General features: G+C 44.5%; 1 long non-coding RNA gene across 1 annotated transcript in view; it reads left to right on the forward strand.

Annotated features, from left to right (window-relative positions):
- LOC132396656 (uncharacterized) overlaps positions 1-27170 on the forward strand; it is a 201406-nt gene that overhangs the window by 30562 nt on the left and 143674 nt on the right. The window contains exon 2 of the long non-coding RNA XR_009513064.1: positions 12959-13164. This is a non-coding gene — a long non-coding RNA (uncharacterized LOC132396656). The remainder of the gene's footprint in view (positions 1-12958; positions 13165-27170) is intronic.

Raw genomic sequence — 27170 nt, forward strand, 5'->3', positions numbered from 1 at the left:
CCCTACAGCATGTTGCTGAATGGATACACCCAGTGAGGTCATGTTACAGCTATTCAGCATTATGGTGAGGTCACACTTTGGAGTATTGTATGCAATTTTGTTCATTACTCTACAGGAAGAAAGCTAAGGAGGGTGCAGAAACGATTCACAATGATGCGGCCTGGATTGGAATGCTTGTTTTATTAATCGGGGGTTGCATCTTCTCTGTTGCAAAGGAGATCGAGAATGATATATTGGAAATCTATAAAATTTTAAGGGGCATAGATATGGTAGATAGTCTGTGCCTGTTCCCCATGGTGGGGTGTCTAAAGCTGAAGAGCATAGTTTAAAGTGCGAGGGATGAGGTTTAAGGGGGATCTGAGGTATATTATTTTCGCACAAAGTATTATTGGCTTCTGGAATGAGCTCCCAGACAAGGTGGTGTGAGCAGGAACAATGGCCACATTTTAGAAGGCATCATTTAGATGGGTACTTGAAAGAGCAGGACACAGAGGATTGCAGAATTAATGCAGGCAAGTAGGATTAGTACAGGTAAGCTTGATGGCTATTGCAGACTTGTGGGCTGAAGGGCCAGTCTCTTTGCTGTACAAAACTATGACAATAACATGTGTTAATCACCTACTGGTATTTTAACTGTAGAACAGGGGCCTTGGAGATGAACTGCTTTTAAACTGTTTCAGTTCCACAGAGCAATACAAAGAAAAAAGAGGCATAAACAGTTTCAGTTGAGATGATGCCAATGCAATGAGAATCAGAGTAGTTGAGAGTAAAATTTCCCCAATCAAACTGGAAGGGTCCTCAGACACTATGAACCTTTTGACTCAAAAGTATTTCAACATCTGGATGGAAGATTTAGGGCAGTATTTAGTTGGTTGGAGCCCTGAACTGCTGTTTGTTTTTAAACTCAGGTTGGACAGAAAATCAAATTGTATAAGATAAAAGTTAAATAATCTAATGTATGCTGTGGGTGTTACTGATATTTTCACAGCTTAATACGGATATAATAAACATGGAACTAAAAAATAAGCTACGTCTAAAATTCCAGTTTTATCTAAGATGGGACACAGTAGTTCAGGTCTAGGAATTGAAGTCTGAGAACCTTTCCAACATTTGGACCTCAAATTGCAGCTAAGGAATCTAATTCAAGTAATGGTTAGCACAACGTGTTACAGTACCAGCGAGCAGGGTTCAGTTCCCACTGCTCTCTGTAAGGAGATTATACATTCTCCCGATGAACACATGGGATTCCTCCAGTGCTCCGGTTTCCTCCCACAGTTCAGAGATGTACTGGTGGAAACTGGTCATGAGGCTAGGGTCAAATCAGGGGGTTGCTGAGTAGCATGGTTTGAAGGGTCAGAAGGGCCTCTTCCACACTGCATCTTGATAAATAAATAATAAACTCGAGCTGGAAAGAAAACTAGGCTAATCTCCTGTAAGGTGACCACATATTCATCAAGTTGTCGTAAAGCTCATGTAGCTGATTGTTGTCCTCCAGTGAAGGAAGCACATCCTCCTTACCGATCCGGGATAGGAGGTTGTTGGCGTAAAACATTACCTCTGTTTCTCTCTCTGCAGAGTAAATTTTCAGCGCCTTTTTATTTCAGAGTCGCAGGACTGAGTGGCTCATTTTTCCATCCCTTTTCGTTTGTGCCAAGAGAAGCAGAGACAGCATATCTGTCTGTGTGGAGTTTGCACCTTCTCCCTGTGGTTCCAGGGGTTTCTTCCCAGCTACATCACAAACATGTGTGGGTTGTTTAACTGGCTACAGTAAATTGTCCCAAGTGTGTAGATTGGTAGTTGATGAAAATGAATTTGAATAAGAAGGGGATTAGTGTGAATAATGCTCGATGAGGTGAGCTGAAGGGCTGTTACCATGCTACATTACTCTGTAATGCTTCAAAATAACAGATACTTAGCTTACTCAGTGACCCATTCACACGAAGGGCATCAGTCCTCTCTCCAGCAAGTCAAGTCTTCCCTGCTGAGCTCAAGCACAAGTGGAAGGCCCTTGCAATAACCTCTGAGCTTTAAGGTATTTCAAGGGGTTGACATCTCCACCAAAATGTCTGTATTTCAGATGGTGGAGCTTATACAAGTACTGAACTGATATGAAACTTAACACATCATCACCTGTCCACATCTCTGGCATGAGCATGAAGCCACAAATCATATGATTTAGAGAAAAGGATAAGTCATTGACTCTTTCTCCCAGCAGGCCATTAGCTCTGAATTATACTCATAGTGTTTAATGTCCCTCGCTAACAATAAAGTCAATAGCTAAACATGCAGGATATGTTTCAAGTGATTCATTGCTGCTGCTTTTATATAAATACTGAGGCTGACTGCATGCACTTGAAGGTTATTATCTGTGAGTCAAGTGTCGCATCTCCTAATTTTTTTGTGAAGATCAACAAACTATTTTATCTTCACCTAGCCAGAGGGGCTACATAGTCGCCATGACCATTCGTCCACACCCAAAAACAAATGTGTGGCACACACAGAATGCTGAATTGCAGGTTCCTCAATCGACAGGGATAGAGTTGACATTTTGGGCTAAAACCCTTCATTAGGATTGGAAAGGAAGCTGGAGAGAAGCCAGAATAAAATGGTGGGGGAGGGGGAGGGGAAGGGTGTGGTGAACTATGTGCCTGTCGGGACACGCCCCTGCTGACTGCTCCTGTGGCTCCTCCCACAGGCCCCTGTATAAAGGAGACCTGCGGCCTGACGCTCGGCCTCAGTCTCCAGGACCTTGTATGATAGACACTCACTCCTGGTTCCTTCTTCCAGTCAATAAAAGCCGATATCTCGCCTACGTCTCAGTGTGAGTTATTGATGGTGCATCAATTTTATTGACTGGAAGTTTTAAAACATGGAACCCGTTTTGCGTCCGGACCGGTTGGATTTGGACCCTCAAGACCCTGACGCAGCTCTCGCTTTTGAACACTGGCTTGCATGCTTCCAATCGTACTTGGCGGAGCTTCGTGCGACTGAACCCGCCGTTATGCACAGAATCCTACTCTCGAGGGTCTCCTCCAAAGTTTACTCCTTTATCCGGGACCTGCCGACCTACGAAGGGGCACTGGACGCCCTCAAACGACAGTACCTGCGGCCGGTGAACACCGTCTACGCAAGACATCGTTTAGCTACCCGGCAACAGCGGCCTGGCGAATCGTGCGCTGAGTTTCTCCGAGCACTACAGACACTCGTCCGAGCTTGTGACTGCAAGACGCTCACGGCAGAACAGCATGCGGAGCTGCTGGTGCGAGACGCCTTTGTGACGGGACTGAGGTCGGTGTACATGCGCCAGCGGCTGCTGGAGAACTCGGATCTTACCTTAAGCTCGGCGATAGAGAAGGCCAACGCTCTAGAAGCTGCGCGGCATAACGCCGACGCTGTCCAGTCGCGCGATTCCCCGCCGGTTTCGTGGACGCCTCAGACCCCGCCACCGCCGGCTCCCGGGAGCGAATTCGCCAACGCCGCCGCCAGTCGCCATTCCACGAGCTCCCCGACCCAGACCACGGCTGTGGCCCGTAAGAAACTCGTGCCTTGTTATTTCTGTGGCCAAAAGAAACATCCTCGACAACGCTGTCCAGCGCGAGAAGCGACCTGCTCCAGCTGCGGAAAGCGGGGCCACTTCGCCAAGGTCTGTAAGTCTCAACCTCGAGCGGAGTGCAGCGCTGCGGGTGAAACGTGGGGGCCGCCATCTTGCATGCCGGGATGTGGGCGGCCATCTTTGTCGACGTCAGCACGCCCCGCCCCCGATCCTCGGATGCTGACCGGGTACCCCGGATGTGAGCGGCCATCTTTGTCGGCGTCAGCATGCCCCGCCCCCGACCCTCCGATGCTGACCGGGTACCCCGACGGCGATCCAACTCTGGCCACTGTGACTCTCGACCAAAGCGCCCCACACCAGCTTGCAAGATCCATGATGGACATCCAGGTGCAGGGGCATTGGACTGGATGCCTGTTTGACACGGGCAGCACTGGGAGTTTTATTCACCCGGACACAGTGCAACGCTGCGGACTTGCAACGCGGCCGGTCAGTCGGAGGTTCCATTTGGCCTCTGGGTCGCAGTCCGCAGACATCCGGGCGGGTTGTGTAGCGACTTTGGTGGTGCAAGGCACAGTATATCGGGACTTTGAACTGCTGGTCATGCCTAATCTGTGTGCACCTGTGCTATTGGGGCTGGACTTCCAGAGCCATCTCGAAAGTGTGACTATGGTATACGACGGGCCCCTCCCACCACTCACTGTCAAGAATCCTCAGTTTTGTGGGACTTCTTCACATACCCCGCTACTGACCACACACACACACGGACACACACATCCCATCCAGAACCAGGCCAACAGCTGCGCTACCGACACTTGCAGCCTCTCCACTCTCAAGATCCCTTCCCCACCGCTGTTCGCCAACCTGACCCCCGACTGTAAACCTGTGGCAACCAAAAGCAGGAGGTACAGCGCGGGGGACCGGGCCTTCATTCGGTCGGAGGTGCAGCGGCTGCTCAGGGAGGGGATCATTGAGCCGAGCACAAGCCCTTGGAGGGCCCAGGTGGTGGTTGTTCGGACTGGGCAGAAAAATAGGATGGTGGTGGACTATAGTCAAACCATCAATAGGTTTACGCAGCTTGACGCATACCCCCTACCCCGCATCGCGGATATGGTCAACCAGATTGCTCAGTATAAGGTGTACTCGACAATAGATCTGAAATCCGCTTATCACCAGCTCCCCATCTGCCCAGAGGACCGCCCCTACACCGCCTTCGAGGCGGGCGGCCGGCTCTATCACTTCCTGCGCGTCCCTTTCGGTGTCACGAATGGTGTCTCTGTCTTCCAGAGGGAAATGGGCCGGATGGTGGACCAGTACCAACTGCAGGCCACATTTCCCTATCTGGATAACATCACCATCTGTGGTCATGACAGGCCAGATCACGACGCCAACCTCCAACGGTTTCTCCAAGTGGCCGCAGCTCTGAACCTTACTTATAACAGGGACAAGTGTGTTTTTGGTACCACCCGCCTTGCTATACTTGGGTATGTCGTGGAAAACGGGGTTATTGGGCCTGATCCCGAACGTATGCGCCCCCTGTTAGAGCTCCCTCTTCCCACCACTCTCAAGGCCCTCAGACGGTGCCTGGGGTTTTTTTCCTATTACGCCCAATGGGTCCCCCATTACGCAGACAAGGCTCGCCCCCTGGTCAAGTCTACCTCGTTTCCCCTCTCTGCTGAGGCCTGCGCGGCCTTCAACTGCATTAAAGCGGACATTGCCAAAGCTACGATGCATGCAGTGGACGAGACCGCTCCCTTCCAAGTGGAGTGTGATGCCTCCGATTTCGCTCTGGCTGCTACCCTTAATCAGGAAGGCAGACCAGTAGCATTCTTTTCTCGCACCCTCCAAGGCTCTGAAATTCGGCACTCCGCAGTGGAGAAAGAAGCCCAGGCCATAGTGGAGGCTGTTAGGCACTGGAGGCACTATCTTGCTGGCAAAAGATTCACTGTGCTGACCGACCAGCGCTCGGTTGCGTTCCTGTTCAGCAACCAACAGCGGGGCAAGATCAAAAATGATAAGATTTTGCGGTGGAGGATAGAACTCTCCACCTACACCTATGATATCCTGTACCGGCCTGGCAGACTCAATGAGCCCCCTGATGCCCTATCCCGGGGAACATGTGCTAGCACACAGCTCGACCAGCTGTACGCCCTTCATGCACAACTTTGCCATCCGGGGGTCACCCGATTTTACCATTTTGTGAAAGCTCGGAACCTGCCGTACTCCCTGGAGGACATCAGGACGATGACCAGGGACTGCCAAATTTGTGCCGAGTGCAAACCGCACTTCTACTGTCCTGACACGGCACAACTTGTCAAGGCCACCCGCCCTTTTGAACGCCTGAGTGTTGACTTTAAGGGCCCCCTTCCCTCCACTGACCGCAATGTCTATTTTCTCAGTGTTATTGACGAGTTCTCACGGTTCCCCTTTGCCATCCCCTGCCCCGACACCACTGCCACGTCCGTCATAAAAGCCCTGCGCCAGCTCTTCACTCTGTTCGGGTATCCCTGCTATATCCACAGTGATAGAGGGTCCTCCTTTATGAGTGAGGAGCTGCGCCAGTACTTGCTAGCTAGGGGCATTGCTACCAGTCGGACCACGAGTTATAATCCCCGGGGTAATGGCCAGGTAGAGCGGGAGAATGCCACAGTGTGGAAGGCCACACTTTTAGCCCTTAAGTCCAAAGGGTTGCCGGTCTCTCGATGGCAGGAGGTCCTCCCTGAGGCACTGCACTCTATCCGCTCTCTGTTATGTACGTCCACCAATGCCACCCCTCACGAACGCCTATTCTCTTTTCCCAGGAAGTCTGTCACTGGGACCACCCTACCAGTTTGGCTGACGTCCCCGGGGCCAGTGCTGCTCCGGAAACATGTGAGGAGCAATAAATACTCCCCGCTGGTGGAGAGGGTTCACCTTCTCCATGCGAACCCCCAGTATGCTTACGTGGTCTTACCTGATGGGCGGGAGGACACGGTCTCCATCCGCGACCTGGCACCCGCAGGTGCAGCAGACCACTACCCTGAAGGCTCTCCGGTAACTGTGAACCCTGCACCAGAGGTGACACCGTACGCACCAGGCCCTACACAGACTCCTCACGACACTTGTATACCGGGCGTTTCGTACGCGTTTATACCAGGCGCCTCGCACATGCATGAGGGATCACCGGCGCCTAGTGGGCAAGAACACGCGCAACCCCCGTCCCCTGTGCAATCGCCAATGTTGCCGGCACCTATGGGGTCACAGCCGGTGCTACGTAGATCGCAGCGACAGATTCGACCGCCTGATCGGCTTGACTTGTAAGAACCTTCGCTACATGAGGACTTTTTCAAACGAAGGGGGGGTGAATGTGGTGAACTATGTGCCTGTCGGGACACGCCCCTGCTGACTGCTCCTGTGGCTCCTCCCACAGGCCCCTGTATAAAGGAGACCTGCGGCCTGACGCTCGGCCTCAGTCTCCAGGACCTTGTATGATAGACACTCACTCCTGGTTCCTTCTTCCAGTCAATAAAAGCCGATATCTCGCCTACGTCTCAGTGTGAGTTATTGATGGTGCATCAAAGGGGTAAAGCTGGAAGGTGGTAGGTGAATCCAGGTGAGGGGGAAGGAGGATGGGTGGGATGCAGTGAGAAGATGGGAGGTGATAGATGGAAAAGGTAAAGGAATGAAGAAGGAATCTGACAGGAGAGGAGAGTGGACCATGGGAGAAAGAGAAGGCAGAGGGATACTAGAGGAGCGTGGTAGGCAAGTGAGGAGAAGAGAAGAGGTGAAGGGGGAAGCCAGAGTGGGGAATAGAAAACAAATATATGACCACCGTATTACAGCATTCCTACTCACTCCGAGCTCCCACTCCATCATACTTTACGTATGTAACAAACAGAGCTTTGTAACATTGTAGCCTGGAGCAGTGGTTGTGTGCTTGACAGCCACCACAGATTTACAGTTACTGTTATGTGTATGCTGAAGGACGTTCATCCCTCTGCTTTTGCCTATCCAATTCCGTTGGTTCTGAAATGACACACATCTCCACACATAAACCACCAGCTTGCACAAATAAACCTAAACTGCCTCAATACAGATCATATCATGTTTATAATTTAGTTCCTTATATGATAAAACGCAGATACAATTTCCCTGTTGAGATTTTCACAGGACAATGTCATGAGAAGATTTTGCTACTCAGGTGAGTTCAGTTCATGAGCCAAAGGGCCTGTACTCTGCTATACTGCTCTGTGTTCAATAGTTCAAAAGCTAGGATCTGATCAGGTCAACCAAACCCCAGCTAGATGTTAAAATGGAACTATGGTGTTTTGCATTTTTGTCAGCTTTACCCAAGAACCAGGAAGCACTCCTTACAATTCCTTCAGCTTACCCCAACTTAGGCTTCCCCATCTTCCTTATTACACCCCTACTGCTGGTTCATTTTACCAACCTTGGGAACTGTGTCTTTTAATGCCCTGTGCCAGGTTCTCAGAATCCAAGGATACATTTGCCATAGTCAGCTCACAGATATTGAACAGAGGAGCTGGTCGAAATAGCTAACCCTTGTAATTCATGGTGGACCCACTTCTAACTCCATAGGCCCCACTTATGGCATTCACTCAAGATTAAATTCATACCTTTAGCTTCTGTGAAAGCTCAGTAAGAAAAGGCTTGTCATTACTAGATAGTGGCTGGTTAGATATCTTGAATTGTTCTTTGATAACTAAAAATAATACCCATCTCAGAACTAAAGAATTATGTTGTGACTAAGTCCCTTAATACAGCGATAATGGTGAATTAGATCATTTTCTGTTTATCCACTGAATTCTTCACCAAGGTTGGGGGTCATTGGAATATATTCTGTCACATAGACAGATGTTTACACAACTGTCTTTCAAACTACATGAATACCTTCAATATTTAGACCTTTGATCTTAAAATGTGGTGTGTAATCTCAGTGCTGATGGGCTGTCATCAATTCTACAGGAGATTTTTTTTAATAGTTTTTCAAAACCTCATTAAAAATGTTGAGCAGCATTCATTATGGCCATCACAGTCATACTGAAGAGAATTTAATAATTTCTGATATGTTACCATCAAACAATAAAAGGCACACTAAAATGCAATCCCTTCTTCAGTGCCAATTTAAAAACGGCCTGTCATACTTGGTTAATCAGCGACCCTTCAGTATAGTGCTGTGAAAAATTACCCAATTCACAATTAAAACATTTTCCCCTAGAAATATACTTCAAATCCCATGAAATTACGGATAACAATACACTAAATCATGACTTTTTGAAAAATATTTGGCAAAAAGCATATCTCCATTGCTTATAAATAATGAAAACAATAAATAATGTACCCTCACTATCCACCATTGTCCGATTGCATTTATTTTCTGAGGTAATTCAACATTTGCAGGAGCCTTGGGGCTGCTTTTGGTTCGAGGTTTCAGATTATTTAGCATGGAAAATAATGATAGGGCTGTGAATTGTAAAATACTGTGAAATGATCCCACCAGCTCAGAAGCCTAGAGCTGCAACCTGACTGACATGAAGAAAACCTTTCCCCGATAACAGAGAGTCATTATGGAGCTCTGTCTGAATGCAGCTGATTTGATTCCCAGTGGGACATGTCCAGGGCCTCAGTCTGTTCATTTTTAGCCTCTAATTATCACTTTCACATAAAATCCAGCAGTCTAGCTCATGCTGGAAATGAAATGACATGCCAGCGTAAACTAGAGTGCTCCTCTAAGGTTTGTAGTAAATCTTATTGTAGGGCAGAACAGAGACTGTCCTTTACACAGTGGATTTTAGCCTTAGCACCTTAACTTTGACTAAGAGACTAACATTCACCTAACCTATTAAAATTGCTGTGATATAATAAGCCCACCTTGCCGTGTTTCTTTCTCTATCATTTAATCTTCTGGGATTTTCATAAACCAAGAATATGCTGCAGTTATTTTCATTTGTAATAGCATCTCACAATAACCCAGGGCTGAGAATTCCAATGTATAGAACAAGCAAAAGTATGGAAATATTGTTTCAGAATAAGAAGCACACAAGAACATAAGAAAATAGAAGCACAAGTAGGTTACTTGATCACTCTGACATGCCATGCTGTTCAATGTATTAATAGCTAATCTGCCCCAAGCTTTGTTTCCTCAAAATAGAAATACATTTTCTATAAAACAACAAAAGTAAGTAATTTTTCTACATTTCCCAGTTCACTTGAGTGACGTCCCTTTCACCATTTGCCTCAGTCTATGAACTTATGCTACCTTTTCCGGCTTTCTACGTATCGTGAGAACTCAAAAATCCTTTCAATCCTTTCAAGAGTGAGTAACAGAGGAATCCCGACATGCACACTTTCAATTTCAATTCAGAACGCTATTTGCTTGTGGTTATTGTTTGCAAGATTTGTTTCTTCTTCCTCTCTGCACATTGGGTGTTCAAAAGCCTTCTCTTTTATTTTTAAATGGGTTCTTTTGAGTTTCTTTGTTTGTGGCTGCCTGTTAGGAGACGAATCTCAAGGTTGTATAAAGCATACATACTTTGATAATAAATATACTGTACTTTGAACTTTGCTTCTATAGACATATGGAAGATGGAAGAGGAAACTGAAAAACCTGAAGCCTGTAAAAAAAATTAGAGGATCTCTTGTTTTTTTTTAAAGTAGTTGCAGAGAACCTAACTGGGAAATTAAATTAAATATTAACAAAATACCAGTTAGAGTTCAGCTGGAGTATTCAGTTCTGGATTTGAGAAAGATTACCAGGACCTTGGAGAATGTGCAGGAAATATTTCTTGGATTGAAACAATGACCAAGGGACCTCAGTTGTAGTGAAAAAGGACAAGCAGGGTTCCTTTGAGCAGAAACATTCAAATGTCCCATAATACAGGAACTAAGTCAATGTCATCCAGCAGCTGCCCATTTTCACCATATATTAATCCTATTCAGCCATTCAGGATAGTTCCATCATTCCACACGGACATGAAGGGCGTCATTCAGTTTGACAGCTCTTCTTCGGAGGCCTTCAGCATCCGCAGCAGTGTGAAGCAGGGCTGTATGCTTACCCCCACCCTGCTTGGCCTCTTCTTTGCAGTCATGCAAAGAACATCAACTGATGGTGTCTACCTCCACACCAGATTGGACAGGAGGCTGTTCAGTCTGTCCTGGCTGAGGGCAAAAACCAAGATTCGCGAAGTACTCATCAGGGACATGTTGTTTGCAGATGATGCAGCACTGGAAACACACTCTGAAGAGCAACTGCAGTGCCTCATGGACAGCTTCTCACGAACCTGTCAAGACTTCAGCTTGGCCATCAGCCTGAAGAAGACCAACGTGTTGGGCCAAGGTGTTATGCACCCTCCTGCCATTACCATCAACAACTACGAGCTGGAGGTAGTTCATGAGTTTACATACCTTGGCTCCACCATCACGGACAGTCTCTCCCTAGGCCTCAATATTAACAGATGGATCGGATGAGCAGCCTCAACATTCACCAGGCTGACAAAGAGAGTCTGGGAGAACAGAAAGCTGACGATGCACGCCTGTGTCCTCAGCACACTGCTTTATGGCAGCGAGACCTGGAGCCTCTACTTCAGACAAGAGCAGCGTCTCAATGTCTTCCACTTTCACAGCCTGAGACGCATCCTGGACATCAAGTGGACTGACTGAGTTACCTACAATGAGGTCCTGGCCCGCGCCCAAATACCCAGCCTCTTCACACTGCTCCAACAACGCCGTCTCTGCTGGCTAGGCCACATGCACCACATGTCAGATGGGAGGATCCCGAAAGACCTGCTGTATGGGGAACTGGCCTCCGGCAAGAGAGCACAAGGGCAGCCCCATCTTCGTTTCAAAGATGTCTGCAAGAGAGACATGAAGTCACTGAACATGAACATCGAGAGGTGGGAGGACATTGTAAGCGACCATTCTCACTGGAGGCTGGAACTACGCAGAGGTCTAAAAAAGAGAAGAGAAGCTGAGACTTACTGCTGAAGAAAAGCTCACTCGCCGAAAAAACAGCACCAAGACAACACCGGAGGACAGCACCTTCAAATGTAGTCGCTGCAGCCGAGACTGTTACCCCATGTGAGCTTCTACAGCCACAACAGATGCTGCTCTATCAACTTAGACTCAAGCAAGACTTTCCAGGCGCAGATCCATGGTCTCAAGAGACTAACGACGCCATCATCAATCCCATTTCTGTCTGGCAAGGTGGAGATACGTCTCTACCAAAGGAGGTGTAAGGAGCTGCTAGCCTTCAGGTCACCTGTGGGCAAGGCGCAGCAGCTGTTGAGCATCCCCTGATCAGGGCCACATGAAGCCATGGGAGCAGGTGGGGGACAGTCGTATGAGCAGATGGTGCGACAGGCACCATGCAGACAATCTCTGAAGTGTATTGATAATGGTTGGGGTCACCCATCTTGTAAAGCTGCTGCCCAGAAGAAGGCAATGGCAAATCACTTCTGTAGAAAAATTTGCCAAGAACAATCATAGTGACATGGCACACAATGATGATGATGATAATGATGTTGAATCCCATTCCATTCTCCCATCAACTTGCCACAGGTTCTAAGCATTTGTGGCAATTCACAATTGCTACTTAACTCTCTACTTGATGTGTTTGGGAGATGGGAAGACAGTGGAACACCTGGAAGAAAGTACAAATTCTGTGCTGAAAGGAAAGGAGGTTAGGATTGATCCCAGGTCACCAATGCTTTGAGGCAGTGACTCCACTAGTTGATTTTAAATTGATGGAAGCAGAATCATGAAAGGTTCTGAGAAAGGCGAAACTTGTCTAGCAGAAGTAGAGGACTCTACTTACATTGATTGGGGTAAGAACCTAGTGCCTGCTCAGCACTGCCAAATTCAATTGCAGCTTCAGTGGGAATTTGCAGAAAGGATTTGGATAAGCGCTCAAAAAGAATTGGAGCATGGAATAAGTCAAGTGGCTTCTTCCTGTCTACATCATTCATAACATGGGCAGTAATCCTTCCCTGGCACCACCCCACTCAGTGCCTCTCTGATGTTCATAGTCAGGTCCTTATAACCCACCTTATCAATCCCCTTTACGACTATGTGATAAAGAACTATTCCTGGAAAATATTTAGTTTATTTGAACACTTTCAGTAGATTTCAATAATCAGAACATTGGAAACTACAGATAGGTTAGGAGTCAGAATGTTAACTGCCACTTATTGACAGACTTAATGCTACAGCTATCATTTTTAAATGAATGACAAGTTCTCTTCAAAGAGTTTTCCTCAGTGCACCAAATAAGATAAAGAGTCCCACACGGAGATCAAATAAAACATTCAAATTCTCTTTTAGACTCTGAGAGCTGCTATTGAGGCCTATATTTATCTCCCATCCCTGGACTGCCTGAGCATAATGATGGTTATAAACTCATTGTTTCGCCAGGCACTAACCAGCATGGGCACACACCTTCTGGACAGGAGAGACAGATGCTGAAACTGGAACAAAAACAAACAAGAGTGCTGGAAAAGCTCAGGTCAAGCAGCATCTGTGGAGGCAAAAAGTGCAATTCAACAATTTGGGTTGAAACTTTGCATCGGGACTGAGGGGAAGAGGAAGGAACACCAGTATGTAGCAGGATACGGCAGCTGGTAAGTATATGTGAAATCAAATGAGGAAGGAACCACTTTGGGGAAGGAGGATGGGAAAGGTGAACAAAAACAGAAAACTAGAAGGACAGGCGAGTGTGCATTGTCCAAAATGGGAAAATTCAATCTTTATACCATTGGGTTATAAATTACCCAGAGTAAGAGGTGTTGTTTTTTGAATTTGCATTTGGCCTCACCTTGGCAATGGAAAAGGCTGAGGACAGTCCGGTTTGTATGGCAGTGGGATGGGTGGGGGGAAGGAATGACATTCAGCCAGAAATTTGAGATGGCTGTTGCAAACTGAAAGTTGCTTTGCAAAACCATTGCCTGGGGCGACATGGTAGCGTAGCAATTAATATAACTCTTCACAGCACCAGCTCTACGAACATGGTTCAATTCATACCGGTGTCCAGAAAGAATTTGTACGCTATCCCCGTGACTGCATGTTTCCTCCAGGTGCTCTGGTTTCCTTCCACATTCCAAAATAGTTAGTGTTAGTGCATTATGCACTGTTAGCTGTTGACCCAAACACCACACTTCACTGTATGTTCCAATGTACATGTGATAAATAAAGCTAATCTTTTCTTTAGCTAATTTATTCTTAGTTTCCCCTGTGTAGAGGGGCCACATCATGAGCACCACATGCATGTTGGAAGAGGTGAGGGTCAACCTCTGACTCACTTGGAAGGTCTGTTTATATCATTGGGTAGTGGGAAGGGTGGAGGTGTTACATCTCCTATTGTTACAGCAGAAGTGCCAAAGAGTAGGAAGAGGTGGGTGAGGACGGATAAGCGAACCAGGGAATCACAAAGATAATAGTTGCTGCTGAAATAGAAAGAATTTGGGGGAGGGTCAAGGAGTAAAATGAAGAGAGGAAGATGTGACTGTGTTGGGATCAAGCTGGAGGTAACAAAATTGGCTGAGAATGATGTGTGTTGAATGGAGTGGGGTGAAAGGTGAGCACCAAGCAAGAGCATTGCAGTTCTTTCTGGGGAGGGGATATGGGTGTCAGAGCAGACATACAGGAAATGAATGGTAGGATTCCAACTGTGGCCAAGGGGAAGACATGTTTCTGGAAGATGGAGGACATTTCAGAAGCCGTAGAGTAGATGGCTTTGGGTTGAGAACAGATGCAGCAGAGGTAGAGATATTGAGAAAAAAAGATGGCATCCTTACAGAAGACAAAGTGGCAGGAGATACACCCAAATTAGCTGCAGGAGTCGGTGGGTTTACAGAAGATGTCAGATTGCCAGTCTGTCTCCTGAGGTGTAGAGCAGGAATTCAGAGAAGGAAGAGAAATATCAAAGATAATCCAAGTGAATTTGAGGGCAGGATGAAAGTTGTTGGTAAGGTTGATAAAATTGATGAGTTCTATGTCAGTGCAGCAGTAACACAGCTGTTGATGTAACAAAGTTGCCAAAGGGGTGGTGTGCTGGAGAAGACCTAGAACAATGATTGTTCCACATGGTTATCAAAAGGCATGTCTGCTGGTTTGATGATGAGGTCAAGTTTGATCTGAAGTGAGCAAAGTGCTGCCACGTTCAGCAGTGGGGGTTGGTGGGTGGAGATGTTGGAGTAAGTGAAGGAGTAGAAGAGTCAAGGTGGACAATGTAATGTTGGCAGTATGATGTGAAAAGATCTAGACTGGATAAGAGGCCAGAAGGGAGAGTTCTAGAATCACACAATGGTCATCAGTAGGGAATAAAAATTCCTTGTCAACAAGATAGACATGGAGATAGAGATGGCAGAAGAAGAGCTCAGCATCGTGACAAGCCTGGAAGTCACTGAGGTGTGGTATTGAGTGTATTGAGGACTGACCACTCAGTGTCAGAGAGAAGGAGTTGAGATGGATGATGTCAGCATATCAGAGATTGGAGCTGGGTTGATGCATGGGGTCAGAAGGATTGGGAGATGCGACCAGAGGAGAGTGTGGAAAAAGAACGGTCTAGGGCAGTACTGGAACTGGTAACAAGATATGCTTAGATCTTCTTATTCTTAAACCTATCATCCCTGCTGGGGCATAGGCTGCCAGCAGTAGCTGGCCAGAGTACTCTGTCCTGGGCCAGACTTTCAAGTTGTCCCCAAGTGTAGCCCACCTTCAAATATCCTTCCTCTCCCAGGGATGAGATGTCTAGAGCCTCTGTTGGTGTTTCAGTAACTCTGGGGTTTCATGGGTTTGGATTGGCAGCCCCATGCCCAACTGTCCTTCTTTTGCAGACAGCCTTGGGATCGTCTGTGGCAGATTCACATGTTTAGATGTTCAATCAGATTTCTTCAGTGCTTGGAGGAGATCAGAAATGAACTGCTTCTCTTCTCTCACATGTCAGCCCTTCTCTCTCACTCTCTCCCTCTCCAGTGGAGTAATAAAATTCTTAACATTTTACCATATGGATCTCCAGAAATGGTAGTCATCTTGTTTGCCAGTTGAAGTTTCAGACCAAGGCTCCACTTTATTGGTAAATTCACGAGCGTATGTCATGCTTGAGTGATTGCACAAGATGTTCAGCCCATTAAAACAACAAATAGACTCCAACCTAACCCAAAGTGTAGCACAATGTGTACAGCTGCTTTGTTTTTTTTTAATCCATCTCTTCATACCACAACTGATATCCATCGCCAAGATATCAGCCTCTCCCTCAATGTCCAAAGAACAAAAGAGCAGATTGTGGATTACAGGAGGAACAGAGACAAGCTCATCCTGATCAACATCAATGGGTCTGCAGTTGAGAGGGTGAATGGTTTCAAGTTCTTCAGTATACACATCACCGCTGATCTCACCTGGACTGAACACACCGGCTTTGTGGCAAAAAAAAAAGCACAACAGAACCTCTTCCACCTCAGGTGACTGAAGTTGTTTGGCATGAGCCCCCAAATACTCAAGACCTTCTACAGGAGCACCATTGCCATCTCAAACAATAGTGAGGTGGTTTACGAGGAAGAAAACATCTCTCTGACACAGTTGTGTCAAAAAAAAACAACCTTTCCAATGTTGCAAAAACAAAGGGGCTGGTTGTGGGTTACAGGAGGAATGGAGATGTCCTAACCCTTATTGACATGAATGGATCTGGGGTTGAGAGCGCAAACAGCTTTAAGTTCCTCAGCATCCACATCACCAAGTACCTCACGTGGTCTGTACACACCAGCTGTGTGGTGAAAAAGGCACAACAGTGCCTCTTTCACCTCAGACAGTTGAGGATGTTTGGTATGGGCCCCCAAATCTTAAGAACTTTCTACAGGGGCACAATTGAGATCATCCTAACTGGCTGAATGGGAGCTGTACCTCCCTTAATCACAGGATTCTGCAGAGAGTGGTGCGGACAGCCTGGCACATCTGTTGATGTGAACTTCCCATGATTCAGGACATTTACAAAAAGAGGTGTGAAAAAAGGACCCAAAGGATCATTGGGGACCCGAGTCACCCCAACCACAAACTGTTCCAACTGCTACCATCAGGGAAATGGTACAGCAGCATAAAAGCCAGGACCAACAGTCTCTGGGACAGCTTCTTCCACCAGGCCATCAGACTGATTAGCTCGCACCGATTTGAGTGTATTTCTATGTTACATTGACTGTTCTATTTATTATAAATTATTATAAATTACTCTGATTGCACATTGCACATTTAGACGGAGATGTAACCTAAAGAATTTTGTTCCTCATGTATGTGAAAGATATAAGAAATAAAGTCAAATGCTTAATAACCTGATGGTAAGACAAAAGTTTAACCACTGGTTTACATTATTGTTTCAATTGAAATGATGCAACTTTTGGAATACTAAATGGAATTATGGAAGATGATCCAGAATTGTCCAGGATTAAATTAAGATCCTCTATATTTTCTAAACTACAATAAAAAGTCTCAAGTTGCATGTCATGTTTTGCAATTTATCTTTAACTTTCTCAACCCTCTATAAGCTTAATTTATACAACTTGTTTTTGTTGCAAAAGACTCCCTTAAGCATTCCTTATTTAATTTACAGTAAATAGCTTTATTCCCAGAAGGAAGTTAGATTCCCACATTGGGAATTATGTACTGATCCCGAATTGCTGTAACGGGCTCTGTTAGTGTCCACCTCCCAGTATTATTAATGGAGCTTAATCACTACTTGATATTTAGTTTTAAAAAGGTCTAAAATTATCCGATGAGCTTCTCAGACTGACACTTTGCAGAAGCTCAGGCTGTTGCACAAAATCCACTTAAATAATAGTATATATACTATTATTTATATAATAATATATAAAATATAATAATAGTATATAAATACCATTGATTGAATATATTGTTTCACCACCATCACCAGAGAATCTATATTGATGCAAAGTGTTTCTTATAAGCTTCATATGTATTTTAAGAAGCATGGTTAAAGTATCATTATGACATTGTAAAACAGTGAGTGCATTTAGTTAATAACAGATCATTTGGGTGGAGTCTTTTACATGAAACACTTTGCTTCACTAATCCAACAATGGTTCAGTATCCCCACCAAGTGGGAAGCCTATAGAACAGTAGGAAGAAAGAAAGATGAAAGATTAGATTTATTTGTCATATGTACAGTGAAATGCATCCCTTCCATCAAATCAAATCAGTGGGATTTGTGTAGGGCACCAATAACACATGCCCACAAACCCTAATGCCTTAATAACCTAATGGGTACGTCTTTGGGATGTAGGAGGAAACCAGAGCACCCAGAGGATACACAAATGGTCATGGGAAGAACATACCAATGCCTTACAGAATTGAACCCCAGTCTTACAGCTAGCACTACACAGGCCAGCATCCAATCCAACAAACATTCCTGATGTCGAGAGGCTGAGCAGGCTTAGAGAGTAGGAGAATGAGGGGTGATCTTAATAGAGAACTGTGACAACACAACAGGTATAGACAGGGTGAATGCAGATAATTTCCCCCAAGGTTGTTGGGAGATCCAAAACTAGAAGACAAATGTTTAAGATTAGAAAGGAAAGATTTACCAGAAACTTGTGAGTCAAGTTTAAAAAAAACACTAAGGTGGTATCTTTGTGGAATTAGCTGCCAGAGAAAGTAGCTGAGGCAGGTACATTATCAACATTTAAAAGACACTTGGACAAGTACAGTACTGTGCAAAAGATTTAGGCATATACAGTATATAGAGCTAGGGTGCCTAAGACCTTTACACAGTACTGTAGTAATATAATGCCTTGGTTAAGATTTTTACTACTAATGCAGTAGGGAATTTCATTTAGTAGCTTTCTACAGTAGCAGTGTGTCCTTTTGATAGCGTTTGTTTTGGTTAAAGATAAAGGGCTATGATCTTCAACTTAGGAATGTGGGTGGAGATGCTTTTTGGCGGGAGATGGAGAGAGAAGATTGGGAGAGACCATCATAGGATTCGACCTGACAGAAGACGTGAATGCAAGGGGTGCTTTGCAGGTCAAAGGAATCCAAGATGGGAAGTTCTACTGGTGATTGGTGATGAGAGTTCAGTGCTGTGAGTAACGATCATACCCAGCGTTTGGAAGATATGAGCTCCAACAATGTGCACATTTAGAATGGTTTAATTGTAATGGGGCCTTTTGTTTTTTTTTCTTTTTTCTTTTCCTCTTAATAAATGTTTAATAAAGCTGAAATTAGTAAATACACTTTCTTTATAGAAGTATGTGGTGTATGATCTGTTATTTCTTGCTGACAGATAATTGTGTATGGGCAATACTTACACGGTATTCACCAAAATTGGGGTTCCTTTAATCAAAACATCCCAACTTTCCTGTTTGGTTGGACCCAAATCATACTGACCCTAGACGCATATTGTTTAAGAAAGGTAGCCATCTCACCATTGAGTGCAGTGACTGTTAGTAGAGCTGGATAATGAGCCAAGTTTCTATATGAGCCCAGTGAGGGGGCTTTATTGTGGGGGCTATTGTTCGTCAATTTGCTGAATGCTGTGTAATTGCTATAAGAAATGATTAAGTAGTTTGTGTGTTTAAGCCCATGTTTAAACTGGTTTCGGTGTAAGTGATTAAGGTACTTGATTGTGAACGCCGCAGGGATTAATTTTTGGTGCAATTCAAAGAGATTACCCACAACTAGTGCTTGTGTTCTGAGTGGGATGGATATTGCAACCCAGGTTAGAGTGCTAAGTTCAGTCAAAGTATTGGGGAAAGTTATGCAAGTTGAATGGTGGTTTGATCAATCGACGGGTAAGGATGTCATGTTAATCCAGATTAGCAGTGATGTGACTAAAATTGCGCTGCCTAATAGGGTACGGACACCTAGAGAGGTGGGACCATGGGCCACCCATAGTTTTCAAGAAGGGGGAATGTAGCCAAAGGAGAAGAATTTAAAGACAAGTTTCTTGCAGCTGAGGGTGAAGACTTTAAAGACAAGTTGTTCTCGATTCTGCGAAGTGAGGGAAAGGAGTTGTCTGATGTGAAAGGTCCTTCAACAGGAGGTGAAAATCTTCAGTTCGTTTTGGTAATTATATCACTGGTAGATAAATGCCAAAGTGCACTGGCGGAGAGTCAAAGTTATTGTAGGCTGAGGATGTTCTCTGGAGTCAAGCCCACCCCCGACTTGGGCACAGCAGACATCTCAGTTACTGGATGAGTGGCAGTGCTCAGATAATATGAAAAGACAGCAACTGGTAGAGAGTCTAAAAAGTTCAACTGCTGAGTTGGTGAGGTCTGTAAAGGCAGAGAACCCATTGGTCATGTCTGCTGGCTACATGCAAGCATTAGGAAGCATTTTTGGCACGACGGACAGCCCAGAGGAGCTTATGATTGGGTTCAGGCACACATTCCAGGAAAAAGAGGAGAAACTTTTTGCCTACATTTTCCGACTAGAGAGCCAGCTGCATTGTTGGCGCTGTAAAGGGGCTTTTTAATTGGCTGAGATAAATCAATTAAAGATGGAGCAAGTAATGAAGGGCATGACGTGATTGCTTTAAGCATCCATATGTCTCATAAGACCCATCTTCCTCCCTTGTTTGTTGAGCTGATCAGAGAAGTAAGAGAGGAGGAAAAGATGATTGGGAGGCCTCCGTCAGCAGGGTAAAGTCCTCAGTTGTAGCCTCTATTGCTGAAGCAACCCTTTATGTCACACAAGCTGAGGTGAGGCAGGATATAGTGAAAAACTTGCAAGCCGAGCTATCTCGGTTGATGCTGGTTAGTGCTGACACCAAGTGTGATAAGTCCAATAAGAAGCTGGACCCACCGGTAGGACGTACTAAGCAGAGGGCTGCTGCTGACAGGGGTGTCGTGTTGAGGGAAGTGAGTGGTATTTTCTGTTACAACTGTGGTGAGCATGGACGTTTCAAAGGCTCGATGGCATAGCCTCATAATAGAAGCACATCCCGAGGAGAAATTTCTTTAGCCAGAGGGTGGCCAGTCTGTGGAATTCATTGCCACAAAAGGCTATGGAGGCAAAGTCATTGGGTATATTTAAAGTGGAGGTTGATTAGTAAGGGCGTTAAAGGTTACAGGGAGAAGGCTAGTTAGCCCTCTGCTTAGTACGTCCTACCGGTGGGTCCAACTTCTTATTGGACTTATCACGCTTGGTGTCAGCACTAACCAGCATCAACCGAGATAGCTCAGCTTGCAAGTTTTTCACTATATCCTGCCTCACCTCAGCTTGTGTGACATAAAGGGTTGCTTCAGCAATAGAGGCTACAACTGAGGACTTTACCCTGCTGACGGAGGCCTCCCAATCATCTTTTCCTCCTCTCTTACTTCTCTGATCAGCTCAACAAACGAGGGAGGAAGATGCGTCTTATGGGACGTATGGATGCTTAAAGCAATCACGTCACGCCCTTTATTACTTGCTCCATCCTTAATTGATTTATCTCAATGAAAGGACAGGGAAACCTTTGGAAAGTAACCCAGCGATAACTTAGATAAGGAAGTTGGGAAACTTTGGAGAAACACAGTAAGGGAGTAGCCTGGCATCTCAGGGGAAACAATGCATCAAGGAAAACACTAAAGTGCAAAATCCAGTTCCTGAAGGCTTAGTGGGGCCAAGCTCTGGTGTATCCACACAGATTGAGGGTACTTATGCAAGAGCCATACTTAACATAGGTTCTCTGGTTACTCTATAGATCTTTTTACAACTTGTATTTGACGCATTTACCATTGACACCACTCAGTGCCCAAAAGATTTGGGACCTTAGTACTGATGACTACTCATATGATGGATACTTGTTGTTGAAGCTGGAGTTTTCAAAAGCAGATGTTGGAGCAGCTGAGGCACTTGATACATTAGTGGCCGTCTGTCCAGACTCAGTTGAAAAGGGTGAAGCATCCATTATTATGGGAACAAATACTCCCATTGTGAGAAGGCTCACAGGAGCCTGCAAGAAGAGAAAATGAGAGAATTTCTTGAAAACCTTGTCTGTTTACCTGGTGTTCAGAGCTGTTTTTGAGAAGGTGCAAGTTCCTCCTAAGCAGGATGATGAGCATAAGTGAGAAACTGTGTGGTACACCGACCCCAAACCCATCATTGTTACGTCCTAGCTTTCTGCTATCAAGCAAAATCAAAGAAACAAAAGGAGATATGAACAAAAGGTTCAGTTCTCTCAACTGAAGCCTGGAGAAAGAGTTTTAATAAGGAATTTGGGACTACCAGTGAAGTATAAGCTGGTTGACCACTGGGTGTCTATGCATTATGTAAGTGGAGAGCCCAGATGCCAAATGTGCCAGTTTTCTGGGTGAAGCCAGAAGATGGGAATGGCCCTGTCAAGATTCTCCATTGGAACCACCTTTTACCCCTAGGGCAGGAGGTACGTGTTGATCCAGAGCCTGACATGGATCCTACACTTAAGAAGGACCCAAGCACTGAATGCTGTACGGACTCAGAGGATGAGGAAATGGGGGTGTGGTATACTTTTCCCTATTCAAACTCCTCAAGAATTAATGAAGAGATTCCTGAATCTCCCAACCCTGACTCAGATGTAGTGGGGAAGACTAGGAGCAGACATGTCGACACGATGCTAGACAGTGAAGGGAAGCTGGGCTCCAATGTAATTGGAAATGAAGCTGAGCTCAGTCAGGTGACAGGTGGAGCTGAGTTGCCAGAAGGCATAAAATGTATGGGGGGGGCACATCCCCAAAAAGATAGGAAATGTCCCAAGGAGCGCCCAAGTCTGAAGAAACTGAAGATGAGATAAAAAGGTCTCAGAGAGTCAGGAAACCCCCAGATAGGATGGCATATGATGCACTGGGAAACAGAGTGTTGTGTCAATCCCCATAGTGAAATATGTTACTACCATTTACAAATGGGTTAGAGGTCCTGAAATCATGAAGTTCTGTGTTATTAATAATGGTTTGATAAATTTTGAAGTAATGAGGACATGCCTATTTTTGATGAGGGGAGAATGTAATGCCCTGGTCAAGATTTTTACTGCTAATGCGGTAGGGTATTTATTTAGTAGCTTTCTGTGGAAGCAGTGTGTGTCCTGCTGATAGTGTTTGGGTTTCAGTTAAAGATAAGGGGCTGTAATGTTCAACTTAGGAATGTTATGTCAGCCAATCAGGGTAGTGAAATTGAGAGAAGGTTCTAGAGAAAGCTGGGTAGAGAGAGATTTGTGACAGACATTGGTGGGGCTCATGGTCTTTTTGGTGGGAGATGGGAAGAAGAGAAGATCGGGAGAGACAGCAGTGGGATTTGATCTGATGGGATGATGCAATTGCAAGGAGTGCTCTGTGAGTCGAAGGAGTCTAAGATGGGAAATTCTACCGGTGACTGGTGATGAGAATTCAGCAGCATGAGTAAGGGACACACCCAACTTTTGGAAAATACGAGCTGCAACAATGTGCACATTTGGACTGGTTTAATTGTAATCAGCCATTTTCTTTTTCTTTTCCTTTTCCTCTTAATAACTATTTTAAAAGCTGAAATTAGTAGATATACTTTCTTTGTAATTGTATGAGTATACGATTTGTTTCTTTTTGCCTTCTGCTAATTGTGTATTTGCAGTACTTACACAGCATTTGCTCAAATCAGGGTTCCATTAATTGAAACAGCCCAACTTTCCTGTTTGTTTGGACCCAAATCACACCGACCCTAGATGTTTATTGTTTAAGACAGGTGGCTTTCTCATTGCTGAGTCCAGTGCTGTTAGGAGAGCCGGCCAATGAGCCAAGGATGATGTCCAAGTTGTATGCCATCTTGGACAATGTCTCCCATCCACTCCATAATGTACTGGTTAGGCACAGGAGTATGTTCAGCCAGAGACTCATTCCACTGAGATGTAACACTGAGCGTCATAGGAAGTCATTCCTACCTGTGGCCATCAAACTTTACAACTCCTCCCTCAGAGTGTCAGACACCCTGAGCTAATAGGCTGGTCCTGGACTTATTTCCACTTGGCATGATTAACTTATTATTTAATTATTTATGGTTTTATATTGCTATATTTCTACACTATTCTTGGTGCGACTATAACGAAACCCAATTTTCCTCAGGATCAATAAAGTACGTCTGACTGTCTGTCTGCTTCTATACAAGTCTGGTGGTGGGACTCAGTAATTTTATGTATTACACTGTGCTGCTGTCACAAAAAGAATTTCACGATGCGAGTAGATAAACCTGATTCTGATATAGGTCTCTATTTTGGACTGAGAGTAGGAAATGGGCAGTGAGAGGCTGGGAAAGGGGAAGAGAGGGAGGAGGGACTGGGAAGCACCAGAAAGACACTCTATAGTGATCAATAAACCAATTGTTTGGAATAAAATGACCTTGCTCTGGGCTGGATGTGTCTGCACCCACACCACCCTCCACCCCTAGCATTCCTCTACTATCTGTCCCACAACCCTCCAGCAACGCTCCATCTTCATCATTCCAAAAGTTCTGTGCTCCCACCAGATTTATAAACTCACTCTCCACTCCACATTGATAAATACAGTATTGTGCCCTAGCTATATCTATCTATATGTGCCTCAGACTTTTGCACTGTCCTGTACATAGATAGAAAATGCTTGAGGGATGTGGTCTAAAAACAGGCATATGGAACTAGATGGATATCTTAGTTGATATGAACTAGTTGGGCAAGGAGTCTGCTTCTGTTCTGTATGATTGTGTGACTCCATTATAGTGAACAATGGTGTCAGCATAAAATTTACGTAAGAATCCAGTTTAATTCTGCAAAGCTCCTGTGTAATTGGAGGATTGCAAGTTTTGACCCAATTGTTGGTATAGCTGACCAACAATTTAGTCACAAGGTACATGAAACATCTCGTAGAGCAAAGGGAGATGAAGAGTTTCAGGGAGGTAATTCCTTTCTTCTGATCAAGAGTTTATCTTTATCACAACATTTTTTATTACAAGTCTCAACTGTATTCTTGTTCCTCTTCCTTTTTGAATGGTATGTGTTTTTGGCATTTTTGGATATCTGTGTGGTTGGGTTTCCCGGGTTAATTCTTTCTAATGTGACATGAAAGATCTGATGCAAAGCACCAGCTTCTAATGCAGTCCCCAATATTTGGTGCTAATATAGAGAGATAATGCTGATCACATTATTGTGGTCAAAAATGTGTAATGTTACAAATGATTATCAGAGCGTCTTGAAAGGTAAGGACATGAAAATGGGTCAAAGCATGAAAGAGCATTTAATAAATCCAATTGAAAATGAGCCATGCCTGCAATATCCTCCTAATTGTAGGCATAGATAGTAGAACAAATCAATACAGGCACTTTAAATGCCGGTGCATTGTACCACCTCCATTAACAACGTTCACCAGTGGAGCATTGTTTTGCGGATGGGATGGAGATGAATTGTGCAAAGTACTGCAACTTTTGCAGTTCAGACTGCTTCACTTAAAGCTCAAAATTAAGAACCATCAGTCTACTAAAGTAAATAGCAAAAAGAATGAGCCTGTCATTTGTCCAAATTAGCTGCTGGAAAGTCAATTAGAGGAGGGCAATTAATCTGCAAATTAAAAGCAACATCTATCACACTTCCTTCACTGAACTATTCAGAAATGCATCTATTTTTCAATATATTAATAAATCTAAATCTGCATATGACATGTTGAAAAGGCATACACATTTTCTAAAAATATAGGAACTATAATACCATGTATTTATGTACATTTTATTCCATATCTGTACTTTAACCTCTCATATTATTTTAGTATAGTTCTTTATAATTATTGAATGTTGTTATTTTCATTGCATACCATGCACCGGCCAATACATGTGAATGAATATGGTGAATAAAGTTGATCCTTGATGGAGTTTTAAGAGTTGTGCAGCTTTTATTAAGAAAAGAGAACTTGTAGTACAAGGCTAAAGGAATTAAATATGCCTTGATTCAGTGACTTCAAACTAAGGACTTATTGTTCATTCTCTGCTGCCCTCTTTTGTGAGCAGATTAGTCATGTTTGAGTAACTGTTATAATTAATAACATGTATCAGCATAATAATGGGACCTCTAGTGTTTGGTTGCAGTGGGCAAAGGGAAATTATTTCCACTGGAAAGAGGAACTGTAACATAGATTAGAGGTAAATAATTAAGAAAAATCACTAAGAAAGAAAATGTTTTAATGTCTGTAGTGAGTTATTTAATTAGAATAGGTTATCCAAATATTCTCTAGTTCTTTAACTAATGAGGCTTCTCAATTCCCTGCCCACGCTAAATCTGGCCCTTACACAGTACAATTAACAGGCAGGAGGTCTATTAGACATGACTGTCTTCTGTGCAAAATGGCAGCTGAGATGGTTTGTGTTCAGGCAGATGCAGTGGACAATTAGAAAAGATTGTTCTATTTGAACTGAGGATGTTGGCTAAGTTTATGATTACACTGATGGTTGGGTTGAGAAAAGGGGTGCTTTTCTGGCATCAGATGGTGGTTGCTTGGAGTCAGGTCATCTGACAGTTGCTGGAAACTTCAAATAGCTGGCCTCAGGAATGAGTTAGATCATTCTGGGTCACTCTGGGGCTTTCTGCACTTTTTAGGGACACCATCTATGCTAGATGTGCACTCGCCTCAGTAGTTTCCTGCCTATTTCACCTGCCAAGTTTCCAAAGATCTATGGCTAAAAATAGAATCAAAGTACAAACAGATGGCCTCATTTAGCAGATCAGTCAACTGCTTTTCATTTTGGTTTCATTAAGACCAGGTGGTGGATTGGTTCAAGCAGGCCAAGTTTATCCTCAAAACTCGTTTCCCACGAGGCTGCATCCTCAGCCGCATACTTTCCTCATGACTCCATGGCCAGATTCTAACTCAATATATAAGTTGGCAGATGATACCACTGTAGTGGGCTGTATCTCAAACAATGATGGGTCAGAGTACAAGAAGGAGATAGAGAACCTAGTGACATGGTGTCATGACATCCTTTACCTTGATGTCAGCACAACGAAATGTCTGGTCAATGACTTCAGAAAGGTGGTGGGGGGGGCGGGGGCGGTGGTAGTTAGTGCTCATGTTCCTATCTACATCAGCGGTCAAGAGGGTAGAGAATTTTAAGGTTCTGGGAGTGGGCATAATTAATGGCTTGTCCGGCACCACAGCCAAGAAAGCTCACCAGCAATGTTCCCTCGAACTTGTAATAACCAATGTGCACAAAAATCTTGTGCCTCCAATTATTTGCCCGGTGACAGACAATATGTGTGCACTGAATTTTTAAGCTGAAGTAATCCAGAAGCTATTCTAAGGATAATAAACTACTAAGTCCAGTTTGTCGTTCACTGTTTAAAATAAATAAAATAATACACACCAATGAGTCTCCTTTCTCACATACTGTATGACAGCATGCCAAATATGCGACATTTGTGAGATACATTTACACGTGCCAGCGAGGTAGAGGATGACAATGTTTTGTGCGCAGTTTAAATTCCTTCGTGCGCTAGTAGCAAAAGATGTGTGCACGCCACACCTTAGAGGGAACGTTGCTCACCAGTGCCTCCTCTTCCTCAAGAGGTTAAAGAAATTTGGCAAGTCCCCTTTGGCCCTCACTATTCTATTTAAATTAATGTATTATTGAAAAAAAAACATTATTTGGAAACATCATGGCTGGATGTGGCAACTGCACTGCC

The sequence above is a fragment of the Hypanus sabinus genome, chromosome 7, assembly GCF_030144855.1.
Source record: "Hypanus sabinus isolate sHypSab1 chromosome 7, sHypSab1.hap1, whole genome shotgun sequence".
In the NCBI taxonomy this organism is placed as follows: Eukaryota; Metazoa; Chordata; class Chondrichthyes; order Myliobatiformes; family Dasyatidae; genus Hypanus; species Hypanus sabinus.